Source organism: Panthera tigris, chromosome B2 (assembly GCF_018350195.1).
Source record: "Panthera tigris isolate Pti1 chromosome B2, P.tigris_Pti1_mat1.1, whole genome shotgun sequence".
Lineage (NCBI taxonomy): Eukaryota > Metazoa > Chordata > Mammalia > Carnivora > Felidae > Panthera > Panthera tigris.
The window spans coordinates 71,507,406-71,531,991 of NC_056664.1; the positions used below are offsets into that span (position 1 = coordinate 71,507,406).

Here is a 24,586-nt window from a genome sequence, read left to right on the forward strand (position 1 = left end):
GTGCCCTATTCTGGAATAAAATGCCACAAAAGACATTTATTAGAAAGAAAGAGAAGTGAGCACCAGGTTGAAGGCAAGAAGGGAAAGTCACCTGTACTGTTTTATGCAAATACGGTCAGGTTTATGATCAGGACTGCTCTTATCTATAAAGCTGCTAATCCCTTAGCCTTGAAGGGAAAAGATAAACACCAGCTGCCAGGTTTTTGTTTGTACAACAAGACGGCCTGGACAACAAGAACACTTTTTCTGGATTGGTCCCCTCAATAGTTTGTCCCTGAAGTCAGGAAGGATCTTGCCTTTGGGGATTGCCTTTTAAAGTTCTTTTGATATTGGACAATGCCTCTGGCCACCCAGAACCCAGTGATTTCAACACCAAAAGTGTTAAAATGGTCTACTTGCCCCCAAACACAATGTCTCTAATTCAGCCTCTAGATTAGGGGGTCATAAGGACCTTTAAGGCTCGTTACACATGGTACTCTGTGGAAAGGGTTGTTAATGCACGATGAAAGTAAGGAAGGATGCCATCATGGTTATAGAAAAAACTGTGGAAACCATCAAGCCTGAATTTATGCTCCTCACTGAATTTATGCCTTGTAATCATTACCAATCTGATAGGCAAATATTATTTCATTGTTGCTTAATGTTTTATCATGTTAATTGTCATTTTAGCTTATTTTGAGAACCATCTATTTGCATTCTCTGGCTATTTTTTGTCTATTAGTTGTGTCTATTTTTTTATGGATATATATAAGATTTTATGTAACAAAATTAATAAGTTTATCTGCTATACATGTTGCCAGTATATTTTCCCAGTTTATTTGTCTTTTACTGGATTTGTTGTAATAATTTTTAACTGGGCATATTGGAGACTGGAAATAAGTTAGGTGTACCTACCACCACTTCCCCCAGAATTATGTATCAGAGGGGTGCCTGTCTGGCTCAGTTGCCAGAGTATGTGACTCTTAATCTTGAGGTCATGGGTTCAAGCCCTATGCCAGGTGTAGAAATTACTTAAATAAATAAACTTAAAACAAAGAATTATGTGACAGAATGTCTTGTGATCATTTTCAAACTGTATAACCCCTGGAAGTTCTGATTCACACTTTTAGGAGCATATGCTGCTCCCTTCCCAAGAATCTCAACTATAAATAGCTTGCACTGGATAATCATCATTTTTGGGTCATCTAGTATGTACAACCAGTCTTTCCTTTTTATGGTTAATGCCACTGATTCAATCTTCCTTCACATAGCCATCCGTTAAAGCCATGTAGCCACACTTCAAGTCAGCACTCAAGGATGTAGTGATAAATCTGCCAAACCATGCCAGCTCTTCCAGGCTTGATTACACTGAGAAAAGTTCTGTCACTCTCACTTGAATATTGTCTGGGTTCCCAGTTCCTTCATTTACTATATCCTAGAACACCTCCATCTTCACCAGTGATACAAACCTTGACCAAGAAATCTGATAGTAAATGGAAAGTGTTAAGGATAGTTCCTCTTCACCATGCTTTTGTCTTGCCATTACTAACAGTCAGTCTGGTTTCATTGTAAGAAAAGACCAGGGGGTTCCTAAGAGGAAATTAATTAATCATTATAAAGGAAAGAAACTGTATTTCAAGGACTTAGTATAAAAATCTGACCCTTGGTTCCAGGCCAATGTTTAGCTAATTCCAGAAGCCATCTTTCATGAGCCATTCTGATATTCTGTGAATGCCTTAAGGAAAATGACTGTGTATGAATTTAAAGACATTTTCTAGTAATTAGCTGCAATGTTTTGGGCCCAGCAGCTGTGCAGAGGGACATGCACACAAAATGAATGATTACACAAAAATGAGTAACCTCCTTCAGACCTTGGAGAAAGAGCCTTGACTCTGAAGAATCCATAGACAAAACAAAAGGACATCACCAGAAGGAAAGTATTGACTTTTATAAGATCACTTTGTATACCTGGCCCCCTTTTCTCCTTTTTTCTCATCAGCTCCTTCTTTCTGACCTTTGAATGTTAAGAGTTCTTTCTGGTTGTTTTATAGTCTTCTCTTTTTCTTGTAATTATACTTCCTGTCTAAATTATTTGATCCATTCTTTTGGCATTAGTTGCCATCTGTTTATAACTCCCAAAATGTATATCTTCAGCTTAGATCCTTCTTCAGGCTTATATATCTCACAGCTTGTGTAATACTTTCTTTTTGATGTACCTTAGACATCTGAATTGCAGTGTACTAGAACCTATTCCCCACCCCACCCCCATCTGTTCGTTCATATTTCTCTATTTCCACACATGCCAAAAAGCATCACTGGTACTTCATTCTCTCTTACCACCGACATCCAATCCATGACCAACTATCATTCTAGATGCAAAATTTATCTTTGACTTCTTCCACTTACCTCAGCTCTCCTATATACACTTTAACCTAAGCCTCCCTCGTCTCCTGCACCTTACCTCAATCACCTCTTAACTCTCTGCATCCATTTCTTCCTTTCTGCAATTTATTCTCACAACAGTTTAAGTACTTGTTAAAAATTGTACACCAGATCATGGTGCTTCTTGCCTTAAAACCTCTTAATACTTCCACTGTTCTCAGGAAGCTTCAAGCCTCTACATATGCCTCCGTGCCCACTATTCCTCTGCCACCTCTGCCTTCACTCTACAATGAAGCAATGGAGCTATTCTTGACTTCTTTGAGTTTCTTCAAAGATCCAAACTCCTCCTTGCCTCAAGGCTTATGCACACAAGTTTTCTGTTTCTTCGAATGTTCCTTTCACAACCTGCTATTAGAGCTAACTTCCACCTTACTAGTAATATATCACCTCCATGGAGAGCTCTTCCTGATTTCCATGGCTAAGTTGTATACACCTTCATGGTATCTTGTACTTTTCTATCATACTACTTATGTCATTGACTATTAGGTATGGATATATATTACAGAAAAACTGAAAATAAGAGTGCCTAAAATGGGGCGCCTGGGTGGCTCAGTCGGCTAAGTGTCCAACTTTGGCTCAGGTCATGATCTCATGGTTTGTGAGTTTGAGCCCCGCGTTAGGCTCTGTGCTGATAGCTCAGAGCCTGGAGCCTGCTTTGGACTCTGTGTCTCCCTCTCTCTTTGCCCCTCCCCCGCTCATGCTCTGTCTCTCTCTCTCTCTCTCAAAAATAAATAAACATTAAAAAAAATTTTTTTTAAGGCGTGCCTAAAACATGATAGAAGTGTTTTTTGGTTTTTTTTTTTTATGACTTACTTGGAGTCAGGAGGTAGGCTGACCAAAGCTAGTAGAGAGAAAAAGAACAGTAAAAGGTAATCATCTTTTATACAACTTCAAAATACATAAAGTAATTTTTACAGACTAAGGAAAAAACTAGACAAATTCAAAATCATTGTCAGGGAATTTAATACCATCTCTTATATTTGATAGGATAAATGGACAAAATATAGATTTATATTACAATGTAAATCATTTGACCTCGTTGAGGCTTATGGGATACTAAATCCAACTACTAAAGAATACACATTCTTTTTTAGTGCCCACAGAACATTCACAAAGATCTAGAATTTTCTGGGCCATCAAATAATTCTCAACACGTTTCAAAATATTGAAATAATATACCCTATGTTCTCTGACCACAAGGGAATTAAATAAAAAATCAATAACAGTACTAAAAAAATGCTAACTACTTATATATTAAGAACATGATCTTAAATAACACATGGGTCAAAAAAATTCAAAATAGAAATTAGAAAATTCTCCAAACTGAATAATAATTAAAACATAACATACTAAAATGTGTGGGATGTAGCTAGAGCAGCTGTGAGAAGAAAAAAAAATAACTTAAAACACTTTTATTAGACAAGAAGAAAGATTTACAATCAGTGCTCTAAGCTTCTAGCTTAAAGAGCTGGGAAGAAAATAAAATCAAAGTAATTAAAAGAAATAAAATAATAAAGATAAGAGCAGAAGTAAAAGGAAACAGAAAATAGCCTGTTGAGAAAATCAGCAGAACCAACAGTAGACTCTTTGAAAAGGTTAAGAAAGTTGATAAACCCTGAACTGAGATAATAAAAAAGAAAGAAAGAAAGAAAAGGTGAATGAAAGAAGGATATTATCACAGAACTTGCAGGCATAAAAATGATAATGTAATACTATGAGCAATTTTATGCTAGAAGATTTGATAAATTGGATAAAATAGACTAGTTCCTCAGAAAATGTAGCTTATCAAAACTAAAACAAGAAGAAATGAAGAAATGTGAAATCTGAATAGCCATAAACCATAAAAGAAATTAAGTTTGTAATTTTAAAATGTCCCAACAAAAAGCTCCAGACCGATAGCATCATTGCCAAATTCTTTTTTTTTTTTTTAATTTTTTTTTTCAACTTTTTTTTTTAAATTTATTTTTGGGACAGAGAGAGAGAGACAGAGCATGAACGGGGGAGGGGCAGAGAGAGGGGGAGACACAGAATTGGAAACAGGCTCCAGGCTCCGAGCCATCAGCCCAGAGCCTGACGCGGGGCTCGAACTCACGGACCGCGAGATCGTGACCTGGCTGAAGTCGGACGCTTAACCGACTGCACCACCCAGGCGCCCCTAATTGCCAAATTCTATGAAACATTTAAGGAAAGAATAATGCCAATCTTACGCATTTTTTTAGAATACAAAGAAGATAACTCTTCCCAACTTATTTTATGATGTCAATGTAACTCTTATACCAAAATCTAAAAAAGAGTTGTCAAGAAATGTAAAATACAGTGTAACATTCCTCATGAACATAGATATAAAAATCCTTTTAAAATCTATCAAAGCAAATTCAGCAAAATGTAAGGAGGATAACACATCTTTAATGCACCGAATAACAGCATGTCAAAATACATGAGGCAAAAACTAATAGAACTGCAAGGAGAAGTTGAAAGCTCCATTATTATAGTTGGAGACTTCAACACCCCTTTTCAGTAATTGATAGGTGAAGCAGGCAGAAAATCAGTAAGGCTATAGTTGGCCTAAACAACACTATCAATCACCTGATCTGACATAAAATACTCTAACAACAGTATATGTCTTCTTCTCAAGCTTATATGGAACATTCACCAAGATAGACTATATTCTAGGCCATAAACACACTTTAACAAGTTAAAAAGCATAGAAGTCATACAATATGTCCTCAGACCATAACACAATCAAACTATAAATCAATAACAGAAAAATAACTTGAAAAACCTCAAATATTTGGAGATTAAACAGCATATTTCTAAATAACACATGGGTCAAAGAAGAGGGTTCAAGAAAAATTTTTAAATATTCTGAACTAAGTTAAAATAAAAATAAAACATTAAAACTTGTATAATGTGGCAAAAATAGTGCTCAGAGAGTTTTTATTGTATTAAAGGAATATATTAGAGAAAGAAATCTAAAATCATTATTAAGCTTTTAATTTAGGAAGCTGGAGATTATCAATGTGAATTTAAAGCAAACAGAAGAAAAGAAAAATTAGAGGAGAAATTAATGAAATTGAAAATAAGGAAACAGAGAAAAAAACCAATAAAACCAAAAGCTACACTTTGAAAACAAAAATATAATTGATAAAGGTCCAGTGACCTAGTGAAGCCAAATAAGATCTAAAATTCATACACCTGTAGCCAAACCAACTTTAAGGAAAAAAGGAAAGAAGACACAAATTATTGATAGAAATGAAAAAGTGGTCATTACTACTGGTTCCATGGACACTAAAAGGATAATAAATGAAGACTCTGAACAAATCTATGTCCACAAATTTGATAACTTAGATGAAACAGACCAATTTCTTGAAAGACACAAACTACCAAAATTCAGGGGCACCTGGTTGGCTCAGTCAGTTGAGCATCTGACTCTTGATTTCAGCTCAGGTCATGATCCCAGGGTCATAGGATTGAGCCCTGCATAAGATTCTCTCTCTCTCTCCCTCTGTCTCCCACCCCCATCTCTGTAAAATAAGAAATAAAAATAAATAAATTTAAAAATCCACCAAAATTCATACAAGAAGAAACTGAAAATGTAAATGGAGCTATATCTATTTTTAAAATGTAATTAGTAATTCATAAACCCAGTCCCAGATGGTTTCGCTAGTAAATTCTAACACACATTTAAGGAGAAAATGATTCTTTACAATTTCTTGTAAAAATTGTATTTGTAAAGAACAATTATTTACAATTTCTTCCAGAAAATAGAACCAGAGGGAACACTTTCTAACTCATTCTATGAGGCCACCATTATCCCAATACCAAAAACAGATCAAGACATTATGATAAAGGAAAACTACAGATCAAAATCTCTCATCAACATAGATGTAAAAATCCTCAAGAAAATATTACCAAATTAAATCCAACAGTGTATAAAAATAATTAGACTTACTCTAAAGTGGACTTATTCTAGCTAGGCAAGGCTGGTTCAATATTCAAAAATCAATGTAATCCACCATATCAACAAGCTACAGGAGAAATTCTTATTGATCTTATCGACTAATACATAAAAGTCATTTGACAAAATCCAACATCTATTCACATTAAAAACTCTCACTAAACAAGAAATATAAGGGATTTCCTCAACTTGATAAAGAATCTTTACAACATATAGCTAATATCATATTTAAAAATGAAAAATTGGACACTTTCTTTTTAAAATAATGAACAAGATGAGGATATCCCTTCTCACTACTCCTATTCAATATTGTACGGTAAGCCCTAGCTAGTGCGATAAGAAAATAAAAGGAAGTAAGTGCATACAGATTGGAAAACAGGGTATAACACTGACTATATGGAAAACCCCAAAGAATAAACCACAACAAAAAACTTTTGGAACTACTAAGTGAATAGAGGAAGTTCATAGCATACAAGAATAGTATACAAAAGTCAGTTGCTTTACCAGTAATGAACAATTGGAATTTGAAATCTAAAAATAGTATCACTTACAATGGTATCTAGGAAAATAAATATTTAGGTATAAATCTAACTCAGGTATATGATCTATATACGAGATCTGTATATGGAAACTACAAAACCCTAATGAAATAAATTTTAAAATATACAAGTAAATGGAGAGAAATGATATTCCATGTTCACTGACTGGAAGACTAAATGTTGTTAAGATGTCAGTGCTTCCCAATCTGACCTAGATATTCAATGCAGTACCAATCAAAATCCCAGCAAACTCTTTTATAACTGTTAACAAACTGATTCTAAAGTTTTTATGGAATGCAAAAGAATAGCAAACACAATACTGGAGAACACAATTGGAGAACTTATACTGCTTTCAAGGCTTCCTATCAAGCTCAGTAATCAAGATGGTGTGGTATTGAAAGAATGAACTCATAGAACAATGGAAGAAATATAAAGCCCAGAAATAGATTCACACATATATAGTCAACTGATCTTTGACAAAGGAACAAAGCCAGTTCAATGAAAAAGGGTTAGATTTTCAACAAATGGTACTAGAAAAATTGTACATCCATATGCAAAACAAAACAATAACAACAATAAAAACTAGACAGAGACCATCTATCTTTCATCAAAATGAACTCAAATTGGATCATAGACCTAAATGTAAATGTAAAATAATAAAACTTCTAGGTGAAAAGATAGTATAATCTAGGTGACTTTTGGTGATTAGTTTTTTAGATACAACACAAAAGCACAATCTGTGAAAGAAAAAAAATTGATGCCATTAAAATAAGAACTTCTGCTATGTGAAAGATTGTTTAGAGAATGAAGAAACAAACCACAGACTTGGAGAAAATATTTGCAGAACACTTATCTGACAAAGCTTTGTATTGAAAATATACAGAGTATTCTTGGGGCACCTGGGTGGCTCAGTTGGTTGAGCATCCGACTTCGGCTCAGGTCATGATCTCAGGATTCAAGAGTTCGAGCCCCGCATTGGGCTCTGTACTGACAGCTCAGAGCCTGGACCCTGGCTTTGGCTCCCTCTCTCTCTGCTCCTCCCTCACTTGTGCTCTGTCTCTCTCTCAAAAATAAATAAACATTGAAAAAAATAAAATATACAGGCTATTCTTACAACTCAACAGTAATAAGACATATAACTCAATTTAAAAACGAGCAAGAGATCTGGACACCTCACCAAAGAAAATATACAGACAGCAAATAAACACATGAGATGCTCAATGTCATTTTCCATTAGAGAACTGTAAATTAAAACAACAGTGATGGGGCACCTGGGTGGCTCAGTTGTTTTAGCATCCGACTTCAGCTCAGGCCATGATTTCACAACTTGTGAGTTGGAGCCCCACATCAGGCTCTCTGCTGTCAGCACGGAGTCTGCTTTGGATCCTCTCTCTCTCTCTCTCTCTCTCTCTCTCTCTCTCTCTGCCCTACCTGTTCTCAGGCGTTCTCACTCTCAAAAATAAATAAGCATTTAAAAATAATAAATAAATAAAAAATAAATACAACAATGATATACTACATGCCTATTAGAATGGCTAAATTCCAAAAGAGCCTGACAAATCCATTTGCTGGTAAAGTTACAGAGCAATAGGAGTTTTCATTCACTGATAAGAATGCAAAAGGAAAAAAAAACTGGTACACCCATTTTGGAACACAGTTTGGCAGTTTCTAAACATAGTCTTATCATATAATCCACAAATTGTGCTCCTGGGTATTTGCCCAAACAATTTGAAAACTTATGTCCAACAAAATGTTTCACATTGGGATGCCTGCATGGCTCAGTCGGTTAAGTGCCCAACTTCAGCTCAGGTCATGATCTCACAATTCATGAGTTTGAGCCCCAAATCAGGTTCTGCACCGGTTCTAGTACTTTTTAAAACTGCCAAGGTCATCAAAAGCAAAGAAAGTTTTAAAAAACTCTGTCCCCCTTTCTCTCTGCCCCACCCCCTCCCTCTCTTTCTCTCTGTCTCTAAATAAATAGTTTTTTAAAAACTTATAAAAAGTTGCAATTGATGTGTATAGTAGCTTTATTCATAATCACTAAAAACTGAAAGCAACCAGGCTGTTTTTTATTATTTTTTTTATTTGAGAGAGAGAAAGAGAGAGAGAGAGAGAGAGCACTAGTGGGGGAAAGGGGCAGAGTGAGAGAGATACAGAGACAGAGAGAGAATCCCAAGCAGGTTCCACACTCAGTGCAGAGTCTGAAGTGGGGCTTAATCCCATGACTCTGGGATCATGACCCCAGCCAAAATCAACAGTCAGACATTCAACTGACTGAGCCACCCAGGCACCCCCCCAAGCTGCTCTTTAATAGATGAATGGATACACAAGTTGTGGTACATTCATACAGTGAAATATTGTTCAGCAACAAAAAGAAATAGGCTATTAAGCCATGAGAGACATGGTTGAAACCTAAATGAATGTTGCTAATTGAAAGAAACTAGTCAAAAGGCTATATACTATATGATTCCAATTGTTTGAAATTTCTGAAAAGGCAAAACTATAGAGACAGTAAAAAGACCTGTGGTTCCCAGGGGCCCAGGGAGATAGGAGGAGGTTGAACCTGTGTAGTACAGGACATTTCATAGGGCAACGAAACTGTTTTATATGGTAGTGTAATGGTAGATCAGTAACACTATGTGTGTCTCACAATCCATAGAACTCACTCAGCAAAGAGTGAGTCTTAACATATAAAAAAAATTTTTTTAATCATTTAGAGGTTGGGGAATCCCAAGATGGAATATAGACTGTGACAAAAGAATACAATTGTTTTATAAAATGTATGCTATGACCTCACAGAATGGGGTCAGAGTAAAATTTACTGATGTAAATAAATTTGGAAATGAGTAGCATCTGTAAGACTAAAGGCAAATGGAACTGCACATAGGCAATGTACTCTAGTTGGTAAAGTAGTTTTCCACAGGAGTACAAGTCAACAATTCTGATATTGCTGTATGTGTATAGTAGGATTAAACAATTAAGTAAACACATGGCAAATGATGTGAGCTAGGTTTCACACTGTTGGAGTGGAAGTTTATAGGTAAGCTGGAGGAGGCTAGAATGATCCATGTGGTAATAGATTACAGTTTGAGACACCAGTGTAAACTCATGTTTAGCTTAAGATACATGAAAATGGTTAAACATAGATGTATTTATCAATATGTGTATATACACAAGTTAATATATGCATGTCTATATTTTTGCTTTGTCAACTGAGAGGATTTAGAAGCATTGATACATCACTAGCGACAAGCACACTTATTACCCAGATTTTGGTTTCTAATACTATTCTCCAATCAAAGTAATCAGGGATCCTTGGAAAAATGACTGATTCTAAGACTGGGGCAGGAAATGCATAAGAGGATCTCAGAACATCTTTTAGTACTAGAAATTAAAGATGTGTTCAAAGAGGAAAAAATAATTGGTGTGGGTACGGCAAAAGGACACAGGAGACAACTGGAAGAGCTCCCAATGCCCAAAGCTGAAACACTTTGAGCAAAAAAATAGGTAAAGTAGTGTTTAAAATAAATATTTATGAGTACATACTGATATAAACAAATCACTAGACTAGATAAATGGGGAAGAAGAGAGAAATATCTCTTGTAGACGAATTCCAAATAATTCCTTGAGTAAGGGATACACATAGTGACTTATCTCCAAAGAGCACAATATGGAAAGGGAAGAAAAAGAGAAATTTTACAATGGGTAAATCTGACAAACACTCCCTCAGCCAGGTGATCAGGGTCAACATCAATAATGATAAGAAATGTTGATAGTATATACCTTGCTCTGATGTAATGAAAGTGGCGCTTTACCCTGTGTAATGAAAATGGTCTTTCTACCCCAAACTCATAACCCAAGTAGAATCATGTGGAAAACATCAAATAAATTCCAATTGAGGGCCATTATATAAAATATCTAACTAGTACTCTTTAAAACTGCCAAGGTCATCAAAAGCAAAGAAAGTTTAAAAAACTGTCATAGCCAAGAGGAGCCTAAGAAGGCATGAAAACTAAAAATAATGCATTATTCTGGATGGGATCCTGGAACAGAAAAAGCACATTAGGTAAAAACTAAAGAAATCTGAGTAAAGTACTGGGGCGCCTGGGTGGCTCAGTCTGTTAAGCGTCCAACTTCGGCACAGGTCATGATCTCTTGGTTTGTGAGTTCGAGCCCCGCATCGGGCTCTGTGCTGACAAGCTCTGAGGCTGGAGCCTGCTTCAGATTCTGTGTCTCCCTCTCTCTCTGCCCCTCCCCTGCTCATGGTCTGTCTCTCAATAATAAATAAACGTTAAAAAATTTTTTTTTAAATAAAAAAAAAGAAATCTGAGTAAAGTGCTATCTCAGCATTAGTTCAATAATTGAGACAAAGGTATCGTATTAATGTAAGATGTTAATAATAAGGGAAACTGGGTGTAGAGTATATGGGACTCTACTTTCAGTTTTTATTTAAATCTAAACTGTTCTAAAAAATAAAGATTTTTTAAAATTATAAATAATTAAAATATGGGGGACACCTGGGTGGCTCAGTCAGTTAAGTGTCTGACTTCAGCTCAGGTCATGATTTGGCAGTTTGTGGGTTCAAGCCCTGCGACGAGCTCTATGCTGACAGCTCAGAGCCTGAAGCCTGCTTCAGATTCTGTGTGTGTCTCTCTCTCTTTGTCCCTCCCCCACTTGCGCTATGTCTCTCTCTCACTTTCTCTCTCAAAAATAAACATTAAAATTTTTTTAAGTAAATAATTAAAACATGGAAAAATAGTTAGAGCCTTTGCAGTAATTTCAGTTTTAGGAATATATCTTAAAGAAATAGCTACAGTGTTATCTTATGGTAAAGTAGATTTTACAGTAGTACCTACAGCATAAGCATGCTATGAAACTTAAATGAGGTCAGCCTATACAAGTAGCATGAGAACTCAATAAATATTGGTTGCTGCTCTTTTGACTCTGACCCAGGCACAATCCTTAAAGAACTAACAGTGTAATAGAGAGATAAGTAGATGAGCTAATAATCTACTGCCTCTGCTTCTGGCACCCAGTAAATATACTAGTAACAATGGTATTAACCTCAACAGCCTTGATGACAAATTTAAGACCGGAGTATGATGGAATGCTATGGAAACGAGGATCTCCTAACTTAGACTGGGAATGCCAGTGCCTCTCTAGAAAAGGTAAATAGCCAAGATACATGTCATGCATAAATGCTAACCAGTTCATGTGTTCATTCGGCAAACATTCATTGAGTCACTGCTCTGTATGTCAGGCACTACTCCATCATTTTTTTTTGAGAAATCAAAAGTGATTTCCCCATCATATTGATGCCTTCTATAACTTGTACTTTTTCTTTAAAATAGATGATATCTGTCAGTATCATATTGGGAACTAATGGACATTCTTTGGAGAAAACTTTCTCTGTAAATTGGAGAGTGTTGTCCTGGCCAAGACATATATAGAATTAAATTGCATGGGTTTGGATGTGAATAGGACCTTAGTGATCATAAAATTCTCCCTAGTTATAAAGTCAAAGTGGAAAGTGAAAGAAATATTACGCTTTCATGTTCTACTGAGAAGATCATTAAACCAATAAACTAAATCAAATCTGTAAGTAATATGGTCTAACTTAACTCATCAGCAAACTCCCAAATTATAATTGGCAAAGATTCAGCAACATTTCTTATATTACTAGTAAGATTTTGGTCTAGAATGATACAGAAGGTTTCCAAGTAAAGATTGACACATGAATTAGTGTTGGCCACAAAATTAACAAAACTATGAAATAATTAGTCTCATGGTAAATTTCTGGTAGTATGCATTCATCCTTTTCTGATCTAGGGTAAATAAGGATACGACTGAAGGAAAGCAACACATTTTTAAACACCTTTTATTAGATCCTAACTAGTATGTTCCTTATTTTACTGAAAGAATTTTCCTTTGGCATTTTGTCTGCAACAGATCATAGATATTAAGAGCAACTAGGAAGATAATTGTTATAATGGAAAGCATCCTGGACCAGGAATCATGGAGAGCTTACATCTATTTTTATCTCTGGCTCTAAGGTGTGTGGGCATGAACAAGTCACTAGTCACTTTATGGTTCTCCGTATCTGATAAATGAAGATAATTCATTCTCTATCTACTTCATGAAATTGTTATATGGGTGAAATGAGATAATGAATATGAAAGTATATTTAAAGCACAGCATTTTACTACTGAAATTGTTACTAATAAATGTACTTAAAAGAGAATAAGTTCTTCATGGAAAATTGAAAAGATTTTTAAAAAGATATTGAGATATATCTCTCTTCATTAGTAGTTGAATTGAGTAACCATAAATAATATTCTAAAAATTTACTTTGTATAAAAAGGAAATAAGCACTGATAACTATCTCTTTCCATGTGGAAAAAGTATAGCCCTCTAGGTATTCTATTATATTTTCTCATGTTGAAAAAAACCTCCCCCCAGGGCACCTGGATGGCTCAGTCGGTTAAGCATCCGACTTCGGCTCAGGTTATGATCTCACTGTTCATGGGTTCGAGCCCCGCGTCAGGCTCTCTGTGCTGACAGCTCAGAGCTTGGAGCCTGCTTCAGATTCTGGGTCTCCCTCTCTGTGCACTTCCCCTGCTTGCACTTTGTCTCTTTCTCTCTCTCAAAAATAAATAAACATTAAAAAAATTAAAAAGAACAAAGAGAAAACCTCCCCCCAATACCTTTATTTTTTTACGTTTTATTTATTTATTTTGAGAGAGAGAGAGAGAGAGAGAAAGAGAGAGGCAGAAAAAGAAGGAAAGAGAGAATCCCAAGCAGGCTACGTGCTTTCAATGTAGAGCCCAATGTGAGGTTCAATCTCACAAACCATGAGATCATGACCTGAGCCGAAATCAAGAGTCAGTTACTTAACCAACTAAGCCACCCAGGCACCCCACACCCTAGATAACTTGGAATTTTTAATTATTTTTATTGTTCTTAAAAAGAATAGCATGAATTATATTCTCTAATATTTTATTAGATATTCTCTTCTCTCTCATAGAGTTATTGAGGGATATATTGGGAAAGGAGAACTTAAGTTTTCTTTAGGATTTTTATCTGTCCCTTCATGACAAATACTTCCATCCCTTCTTTCTCTATCATGTTTTCTTTTCAGTAATTCATAGGAGGTGAGAGAAATATACAGTTTTCCTAACAAGTTGTCTTAAAAGGACAACTCTAGAGTTGTTGTGCAGTGATTTTTAGCTTCCTAGATGAAGCCGATGTGGATAACAGTCCTCAAAAGTAGGCTTTATCTGCATCAGCATGGAGGAGAAACACAGTAGGTATTCACATTTGCAAGGAAATTACTGTACAGAAAAGAAAGAAGGCCTTAGAGGTAGATTGATTCCTATATAGTAATAGGAGTTATTTAAGAGTAGGGACTATGTCCTATTCATCTCTATATTTGTGATGCTATGAACAGTGCCTGACAGTGACTAGATGTTCAATATAGATGGCAAATGTTGGATGGATGGATGGATGGATGGATGGATGGATGGATGGATGGATAAATGGATGGGTGGATGGACAAGTAGTTATAATAGACTTACCTAGAAAATATAGATTAGGAATGCTGGGTGGCTCAGCTGGTTAAATATCCAACTCTTAATTATGGCTCAGGTCATGATCTCATGGTTTGTGAGACTGAGCTCCCCCCCCCCCCCCCACTTGGCTCCACGCTGACAGCACGGAACCTGCTTGGGATTGTTTCTCTCCTTCTCTCTGCCCCTCCCCTCTCAAAATAAATAATTGAACATTTAAAAAAAAGAAAATATAGACTAAAGCAATGTATCATAATCTCTTTCAGTCTTGTAACTTGGCAGGATTGAGGATAGGGGTGGGAATAACAGTCAGGCACCTACACATGTGCACCCTGGGCATCCTATCTCTTTCTGTAATTACCAGTGCCAGTCTCCACTCTCCTAATAATCATTTGGCAAAAATAAATAAAACCAAAGTACCGTGAAGATTGTTATTTACAATGCACTGAGCTTTACTAATTTGCTCGCTAGGAAATAGTAGATTATAGTGTGTGATGAATATTTATAAAAATCTCTATTCACTATAATTGATACTTAAGCATTTTATTCAAAGTTTTGTAGCATTACAAATGTAAATGAGCAGACATTTCTTCTGAGTAGGAATGTGGGGCAAAAGAGTAAAGCTGAATATAAACAAAGTCAAAAAGAAGAGGAAGGCAAAAAACCAAAACGCTGTGACAGCAGAACATCTAGAACCAAGCAATGATTTCTTGTCATGTACACATTCTGAACGATCCTTTCTATGTCCTGCCTGAGTATGAATTTACAGCATCTGTTCTCTTTGATATTATGCAGCAAGAATGGCATGTATCCTGTAACACTGCTGGTGAGTAATAAGAAAAGAAGAAGCTAATACCACCATCCTTACCGTTTGGGTATTCCCAAAATAGCACTTCTTATTCCATAGTCTTTTAATTGAATTACTATAATAATGATAAGATATGAGTGGAAGGAGCTTACATCAGAGGTAGCATAGTAAAATTCCTACAACTTCCATAAAATGAACATAAATGAGGGACATTTTTGTATCTTTTGACACAAATGCTCACCAGTAAATATAGAAGGAATAATAAGAGTAGAAAAGCCACGATTTTTCAGCAGCTGTAATAATAGTTGATTCTGGCTAGAACTATCAATAGATGCAGGATAGTCATATAACCTGAAACATCACTTAACACAGCTCACATTAATTACAAAGGGGCGAAGGAAGTTTTACAATGGGTAATTGGCAGATAGTATCTTAATGACATAGTCAAGGTAATATGACCAATAAGGGACAAAGTGATGGCATGTATCTTCTGAGGTGAGGCACTGCAAAGACTATCATGTATGCAACACTACATGGTACCATCTCTCTAAAGGGGCAAGCAGGCTCCTCTTTACAAGGCTTTCAGGGAAGCTGTCAGTGTCAGTTATAATATGAAATGCAGATGAAACTCTTGGGAGTCAGTTTTAGCAAAATATATTGGCAGCATGTATTTCTGGGAGATTCTGTGTCCTCTCATATATTTTATCATATATACTTTTAAAATAAAAGCATAAAAACAATACAATGCAATACTTCTTGCCTTGGAATTTCACGTTTGTGTTATATGATAAGGGCTATATCTGTGTGTTTGAGAGATGGGAGGGTGGTGAGGGAGGTTGGATCAGTCATTATTTGTTATGTATCTGTCAGAAGGTATCTCCCTCTTTCATTCCTTGCTTTTCTTTCTTTCTTTTTTTTCCAAATTTAACCTTGATATTGGAACCAATGCTTCAAAAAGCCCAACAAAGGGGAAAATATGTACCAGTGAATATCTTTATGCTGAAGACTTCAATAACTCAACACTGAGAAACTGGTGTGATCCTGGATTCACAGTCCCTGTCTAGCATAGTCCTGCGAGGACTGGCCTGTCTCTGTCCCTTCCTATTCTGCTGTAGCCCCAGGAAGCCCGGCTAGCTCTAGGGCTACCCTGATCCAATACCCCCCTCATACCAGAGCAAGAGCAGCCCCTCTCCTGAACCCCAATTTTTACAAAACACACCAAGAAATGGCTATTAATAAACACATTCTATCTCTGTTACTCCTCTAGTGCTTGGCTTTGCACAGTGTTATTTGTAACCCTAAACATCCACTCTTGTTTCTCACTCCATTCACACCCCAAGGAAATGCTTCCCCAAACCTCTTATGCTAGGACCTTGGAAACAAAAGGCACCTGCACCCATGAGAGTTCGTGGGTTGTGCCATGGCCAACAGCAGAAACGGACATTGCTTCAGAGGACTGTTAGTGGTAGAAGTGCTTAGATTAGAGAAAGACTAATTAACTAGTCAAGTTCTTTCTCTTAACATCATTCCCAGTAGTGTGGAACATCCATTTGCTTGCTTCTCTTTGTGTTTCAATGTATGGGTCAGAAGACCCTCACCAATTAATATGGTATTTGTAACAGCACACATGGCTGTCCAATATGGTAGCCTTAACCACATGAGGTTGTTGGGGCACCTGAAATGTAGCTACTCCAACAGAGAAGTGCTGTAAGTGTAACATAGACATTGAATTTTGAACATTCAATGTGAAAAGAAGAATATAAAAAGCTTCATTAATTGTTATTATATTGATTACATGTTGGAATAATATTTTAATATGTTCAATTAAATAATATACATTATTAAAATTAATTTTAATTACTTTAAATATTTACTTTTCAATTCTAAATTTTTTAATGTAAAAAAGTAGAAGTTATGCACATAGCTTGCACAATATTTCTATTGGATGGTGCTAATCTAGACATAATATTTATAAAATGTGATACTGATTCTTTATTAACAATTAAATGGATATGCAATGCTAGTATCGTAAATAGCTTTGTTTTTGTTTTAATTGAGATATAACTGACATACAACATATTACTTTCAGGGTTAACAATTGTCATCATACATACTTATACATTTTTTTTTTTATGAAGAGAACTTTTAAGATCTACTCTCTTAGCAACTTTTAAATATTCAATATAGTATTATTAACTGTAGTCACTATACTGTACAATTGCATCCCCAGAACTTATTTTTTAAGTAGAAGTTTATACCTTTTGATCACATTTACCTATTTTTTCCACCCCTCTTCCCCTACCTCCTGCAACCATCAGTCTGTTCTCTGTATCTATGAGTTTGGGGTTTAGGGTTTCTGTTTTGTTTTAACATTTCACATATAAGTGAGATAATACAGTATTTGTTTTCCTCTGTCTGACCTATTTCATTTAGCATAAAGCCCTCAAGGTCCATGAATGGATAGTTTTATTTTTATAAAAATGTTTAATAAGATTTAATTAATGTTTAAAGATGATTTAAAAAATCAACTTAGGGGCGCCTGGGTGGCTCAGTCGGTTAAGCGGCCGACTTCAGCTCAGGTCACGATCTCGCGGTCCGTGAGTTCGAGCCCCGCGTCAGGCTCTGGGCTGATGGCTCAGAGCCTGGAGCCTGCTTCAGATTCTGTGTCTCCCTCTCTCTCTGCCCCTCCCCCGTTCATGCTCTGTCTCTCTCTGTCTCAAAAATAAATAAAACGTTAAAAAAAAAATCAACTTAATTTAATAAACTTGATTAAAATTTTTCATATGCATTGATCATAATTTGTATTTTGACTTAATTTTAATATATATAATTTGAATATTTTAGAAGAAGATGACTTTTTAGGAAAATATATGTAACATAATCATAATTTTTATATCTATTTTAATTTTGCTGAAAATATATTCAAATTTTGTACTCAATATAGTTGCAACTAATTTTTAATCTTTTCGCTCTTTACTGTCAATAGAACACAAATAATGTAAAAATCTTAATTAGAGTAATATAGTGAGTTACCTTTTTCTAATGAAAGTAAGAAAAATAAATGTATGGAATGAATTAACTTATAAATGATTTATAAATTATATATCTTTATGTTATTATTAATATAAACATCTATGACCCATCAACAAAAAAAATCCCTAAAAGGTAGTGTAATAATTAAACTCAAATGTCTTTTATGTTTTGCCAACTGTCAGTAACACCAACCATAGCTTTAAACATGTATTTTATTTTTGTTATTATGAGTGTACTGCTGTTTCAGTAGGAGGAGAGAACATATTTCACCTTATAACTTGTTAGCCTGACCTATATATAACATTTAAGTATTTAGATATATGGTCATGTGGACCTCTATTTGTACTCTTGCTGTGGAGCTCGCAAATGTTAGGGGTGGACCTTTTCTGATCATCCCAGGGTAACCAAGAATTTCTAAGTAAGCATGATATTCTCCATGGAACCACATCATGTGAAGCGTCCATGGTTTCCGGGGAAGCTTTAGAGCTGAGAACATTCGTTTGGCCTTCTCAAGGTCTTTGTGACCCAAATAGGGTGTCCAGCCTAACTCATCTGCACATTTACGCCTGGGCCTAGATGGAAGGGGTGAATCTAAGAAATTGGTGGGGAAGAGAATAAACCTAATGATGTTTTTGCATATGTGTCTTCCTACTTTTGCCTTTTCCAGACTAAGTTAAATAGCCTGGTTGGCAATTGCTGAGACAGGTTTAAAGCCAATTCAGAATTTCTGAAATATATGCAATATCATGGCCGTGGTGCCAACTTTGGTAGAAACTGGGTCAAAGGGTGGAGTAGGAGGAAGGGATGTTCTTCAAATGGAACACTCAGCCGTCTGCCAACTAAGCTATGATTGAAGAGTAAGGTTCTTGGAGAACACAAAGGAAAATTGTGAGTGGTGTTGTTTATTAAGTTGATTCACATATTATTTTAATAATACATGAGAAGGGACAACCACAAAATGTATCAATCCAATATGAATAGAACTATGAATTATATCTATCCCTGGACAAGCTTTACTCAACTTTGAAAATTAGTAACTATTTTCAGTAACAAAAACTGTAGAATTATGAGTGGTCATTACGGCAGGAGTAAAAATGGACTTGGAAGCGGGAATCCAGAGTCCTAGTCCTACTTTTGCTATTTTCCAGTCATATAACCGAGGGTAAGTCACTAAACTGATCTAATCTTCAATCTCCTACCTGAAAAATGATGAAAAATATGTTATGCCTCTTTCATAAACTGATATGAGGATCAAAATGAGACACTTTGAAAACTGTAAAGTTATTTACAAACAGAAAACATCATTTTTTGTTTCACTCTTGATATTTCCTTCAGGAATTGGGACTGATTTCTATAATAGCTATTATCATTACATATTGATATGAGTTTATTTAATGTGATTATATTGTAGGATATATTTTTTCCCAAATGACTACAATTCAGAACTCTAAATCACCAATTATTTTTTTTTAACGTTTATTCATTTTTGAGAGACAGGGAGAGGCAGAGCGTGAGCGGGGGAGGGACAGAGAGTGAGGGAAACACAGAATCCGAAGCAGGCTCCAGGCTCTGAGCTGTCAGCACACAGCCTGACGCAGGCTCAAACCCACAAACCATGAGATCATGACCTGACCTGAAGTCGAACACTTAACCAACTAAGCCACCCAGGTGCCCCTAAATCACCAATTATTAAATATCCAAACTTTATTAAAGTATTATTCCAAAGAAACTTAATTTTTTTTAACCTCATCAATTTCGCTAAGAGTGTTATATTTTCCCCTTGAATTCCTATTTCTCTTTCCCTCTTCTTTCATTTAAAAAAATCAGATGACTTATTTTCTATAAGATACTTATGTTGTCAAAAAAAATTACCATTTACCAATGTCTGCTTTTCTTCTGTCTCTCCTTCCTGCACTCATCTACAGTTGATGGGGAAGGTGTCTCCTAATTTTCTCATCTTGAGTGTTTTTACAGAAAGGGACTCTTGTGGCTCTCTTCTTCACCCTTGAACCATCTGTGGGTTCCACTCTGACAGGACTAGTTGGGCTGTTGGACACTCCCTGTGCAATCTTGCCCTATCAGATAAATCAGGGAGTGAGCCTCTGACAGGTACTGCTGTCACTATCCCGGGTGTCCATGGCGCAAAGTGGCACTCTAATCAGACCCTGCGTACACATGGTTGTGCAAGAGGCTATGGGTGGGTGACTTTTTCCTCGCCCTAGATAAATGCCTCACTGATTCTGTGTGCTCAGAGTCCATGAAATCCTTTCTTAAGATTTGAAATAAAAGAGAATGTTATGAAAATATTAAGGCATTACTCCTATCACTAATAGATAGTAGCATTTAATTATGTAAGAAAACTTCAGGCACCCAAATATTAGAATAAAATAACGTATTAAATTCTTTTATTAAATGAGGAAAGCTCTTGGTCACTTTATGTATTCAGGTAATAAGTTAATTCAGGCTCCTCCCAGGCAATTCAATTAGAAGATAATTTTAAATAGGATGGGTAGATAGATGGATAGATAGATAAGAAAAGACTTTAACCACTCTGTGCCTGATATAATAATTTAAAATAAGTTATTTTAGAATTTCAGAATACTGCTTATAATGTTGATTGTCACAGCTCTGTGTTACATAGTTAATTATATGTGTTTTAGTTGTTATAAATGTTCTGTAGTAATTCATGTTGATGACTTATTTGGAATTATTTATTCCAAATAGGTGACCAGTCCCTTAGTATTTTCTTGCCTCAGAGGCAAGAGGTAGCAAGATTTCTAGAGGACCTGGTGTCTGTCTGGGGATACACAGAATGCTGTATCTTCAGCACAGATCCTTTAAGCCTTGCTCATGATTCCAAGGCCGTGAATGTGGACCAAAGCAGCAGATTCCCTGAAAATGTCCCAGCACTTCTCCAGTAATCACTATGAGCAAATGATTGATGATGACTGGAGCCTCCCAGAATCTTGGTCATACATGAGACACAGGTACAGCCCAATTGTTGCTGAATTTCCCACCAGCCTGTAAGAATAGGACATGGAGTTGGATTTCAAGTGATTTATAGATTATAAACAAATATGATAGTTTTGCACTTTTGAATTTGTGAACTACGATTCTGCAATTCCTATGTTATGGCTTTTAGCATACACATTCATGAACTGAACAAGGGATTAGAGAGAATTAATTATTAATTCCTGGTTTGAACAAGAAGTTATTGTTGTGTTGATGATCTTAGAATACCTAGGTTTACAGACATATGACAGTAATCTTCACTTATTCTTTGGCCCTTTAATTGTGGAAACACAGTAACAAAATACAAAAACCAAACTTTATTTTGAAAAAGCACCACAATTCCATCATGCAAATAAAGCAACTGTTTTAATGCTGTGTATATCCTTCCAGTCAATATACGTATATAGTAACAAGTAACCTGTGTTTCCAATTTGAGGAGTATCATGGAAGAATTTCAGCAAAATTCTTGAAAGCCCAAATTCCTTCCTGCCCTTGATAGAATATCCTTTGGTGTGATTGGCCTTTGTGTTCCCTTTGGTGGCCTTTAAATTGCTCTTGCTGCGGACTGTGGCCTCTGTTGCTGCTGGCTGCTTTCTTACCAAGAGTGTGGGTGGCTTTATGTGATATGAAAGCTTGTCACTGCTGAGTTTATTTAAAGATCTTCTTGTGCATCAGGATAGCAAATCTGGGGTGCAGCTCCCATAGGTTTATACCTGTTTGAGCATGTCTGGGAAATTTGTGAGCAGCCTACTTTCCCAGGGCCTGAAAAGCCTATGGAAAATTCTTGAGTTTTGTCTCCTGCTTGGACTACTCGGAATTTGGGGTAAATTATGAGATCTCTGGCAGAAGTCCAATTAAAAGGGGGCTATAGTTACCTGGAAAAGAATTCATCCTAAGGTTGGAAGGAGGGAGACCTAATGAACTCCCCAGCATCAAACCCTTAGTCAACAGAGTTAAATAGAGATTTTGATTATAGCTTTGTGAATGTCACATCTGTTCTCAGCCCAGTCCCATACATTCATGTCTGGGTCCCAGGCCAAATGAGGACTGTAAGTAAAAACTGAAAGAACATTTACTGAACACTTCATAAAACATGAAGGTGTACACACATATGTACTGCATTGTTTTTGACCCCTCAGATTGAATGTTACAAGTTGGAGACAGACAACCCCAATTTGCCACAGATCACCAAATTTTAGTTCTACGAACTTTTAGGAACTGCAGCATGTTGTAACATCCTTTGTGCTCAGTGGAGTAGCAACAGGGTTTGCTGAAGAAGGAGATGCTTGGAGGAACAGGATCTGGAAAAGAAGTGGTGGCCGTCAGAGGAGAAATGTGGTATCTAGTAAGGCTAGATTTGTTTCTGATCACAAGTAAGACATCACTTATGACTCTGAGAAATGCTAAAGGGAACATCTTAGGGGTTGAGAACCAGCATTATGCAACTAGGGGTAATCATATCTGAGATCTGAGTAGTCTTCAAGTTATGCTATATGCACCTGTAGGCTGGTGAGATCCCTTTGGAGCTAGATAGTGGCTCACAGTAACCACAGACGGAAGGTGCTGCTACGTTTAACTATGATCTTGTCAAAATGGCATAGGCTCTTAGGTTTTTTTTTTTTTTTTAATTTTTTTTTAACGTTTATTTATTTTTGAGACAGAGAGAGACAGAGCATGAACGGGGGAGGGTCACAGAGAGAGGGAGACACAGAATCTGAAACAGGCTCCAGGCTCTGAGCTGTCAGCACAGAGCCCGACGCGGGGCTCGAACCCACAGACCGTGAGATCATGACCTGAGCCGAAGTCGGACGCTCAACCGACCAGCCACCCAGGCGCCCCGGCTCTTAGGTTTTTAAGGGTTCCCCTTGACTTAGTATTTTTCTTTCCTTTTTATTCAGCACATATTATTAAGCATATCTTTTGCATAGGGGGATATAGTACACCATGTGCAAAACATATTTTAATCCAGTCCTTACAGACCTTGTAGCCTAGTGAGCAACACAGATTCATGTGTTCATTCATTCAACAATCTTTTTGAACTACCTACAATATGCTAGATATCATTCAATGTTTTTGACATAATAATGAACAAGTAAGCAAGGAAGGATTTTGGTTTCAAAATGCTTACTTGGTAGGAGTAGACAATAAACACAAGGGTAATAAATTATAAACACGAACATTAATGCAAGATAAGTAACTGCAGATAGGGTGAAGTACAGGGAAAGGAATAAGCATAGTGATATGATGACAAACAACTGAAAGGCCTCACTGCAGAAGTAACATTTGAACAGGGACCTAAAAGATGGAAAAGAGTCCACCACTGACGATCTACAGATGAGTGTTCCAGGCAAAAGCAACAATAAAAGGCAGGGCCCTGGGGCGAGAAGAAAGTGTTTGTTCAAGGAACTGAGGTGAGCTGGAGCTTAGCGAGAGGAGAAATTATGATGAGATGATTTTGGAGAATTAGGAAGGGCCAAATAATGCAGGGCCTTTGACTTTGCTCAGGAGCACAACTCCTTGCTTTAGTTACTAGGAAGGCTATGAACGTTATAAGCAGGGGACAATCATGATCTTAGCAATTACGGTAACAAGTGCTGAGATTTTTCATTTCCATCTTCTCACAGTACTCTCCCTCAATTCTCAAGAAACTTAAATTCTTAAGAGCTGGTCCTGAGAAAATGTAAGCTGGCACTGTTCAGTGACTTGCCACCAAGCTCACTCTGCACACTAATGTGTGCTGTCTCTGCATTGACTCAAATATCTGAACTCCAGCTTATTCCGTGAGACATAAGATGGGACACTCCCTGAGACACCAGAGTGGCTTTGGTTTCTTCCTCCCTGCTGGAGGAGTTCCATAGCAAAATTAACTATCTAGCAACTACCTCTTCCAGGAGGTTCATGGAGGTCAAACTTTTTTAGGCCTACCTTTCACATTACAACAGCCCTGTGTTGAGAAATTTGGCAACATATACATAAAACTTGAGATTGAATGGTCTTAATAATAGTAATGTCAGAGATGTCCTGCAGACCTGATAGGACCTTGGGAAGAGTGATTGAAGCAGCCAAAGGAAGATAATTCAAATACTACACAGTAGCTGCCTGTTCTTATATATGAACACATGTGCAAAACCCAAGGGACTTTCAGAAATAGTGGAGAAACGTGGATTTTTCAAAGGAACAGTAGGCTGAATTAGCTAGTAGAAAAGAGTGAGTCACCAATAGGCTAAAATATGAAACACCACTCCATTTT

General features: G+C 36.5%; 1 protein-coding gene across 1 annotated transcript in view; it reads left to right on the forward strand.

Annotated features, from left to right (window-relative positions):
- The first annotated feature begins 19,094 nt into the window (after positions 1-19,094).
- Positions 19,095-24,586, forward strand: part of TTK (TTK protein kinase) — a 51,516-nt gene continuing 46,024 nt past the window's right edge. The window contains exon 1 of the mRNA XM_042986710.1: positions 19,095-19,212. The gene's annotated coding sequence lies outside the window, so the exon portion shown is untranslated. The remainder of the gene's footprint in view (positions 19,213-24,586) is intronic.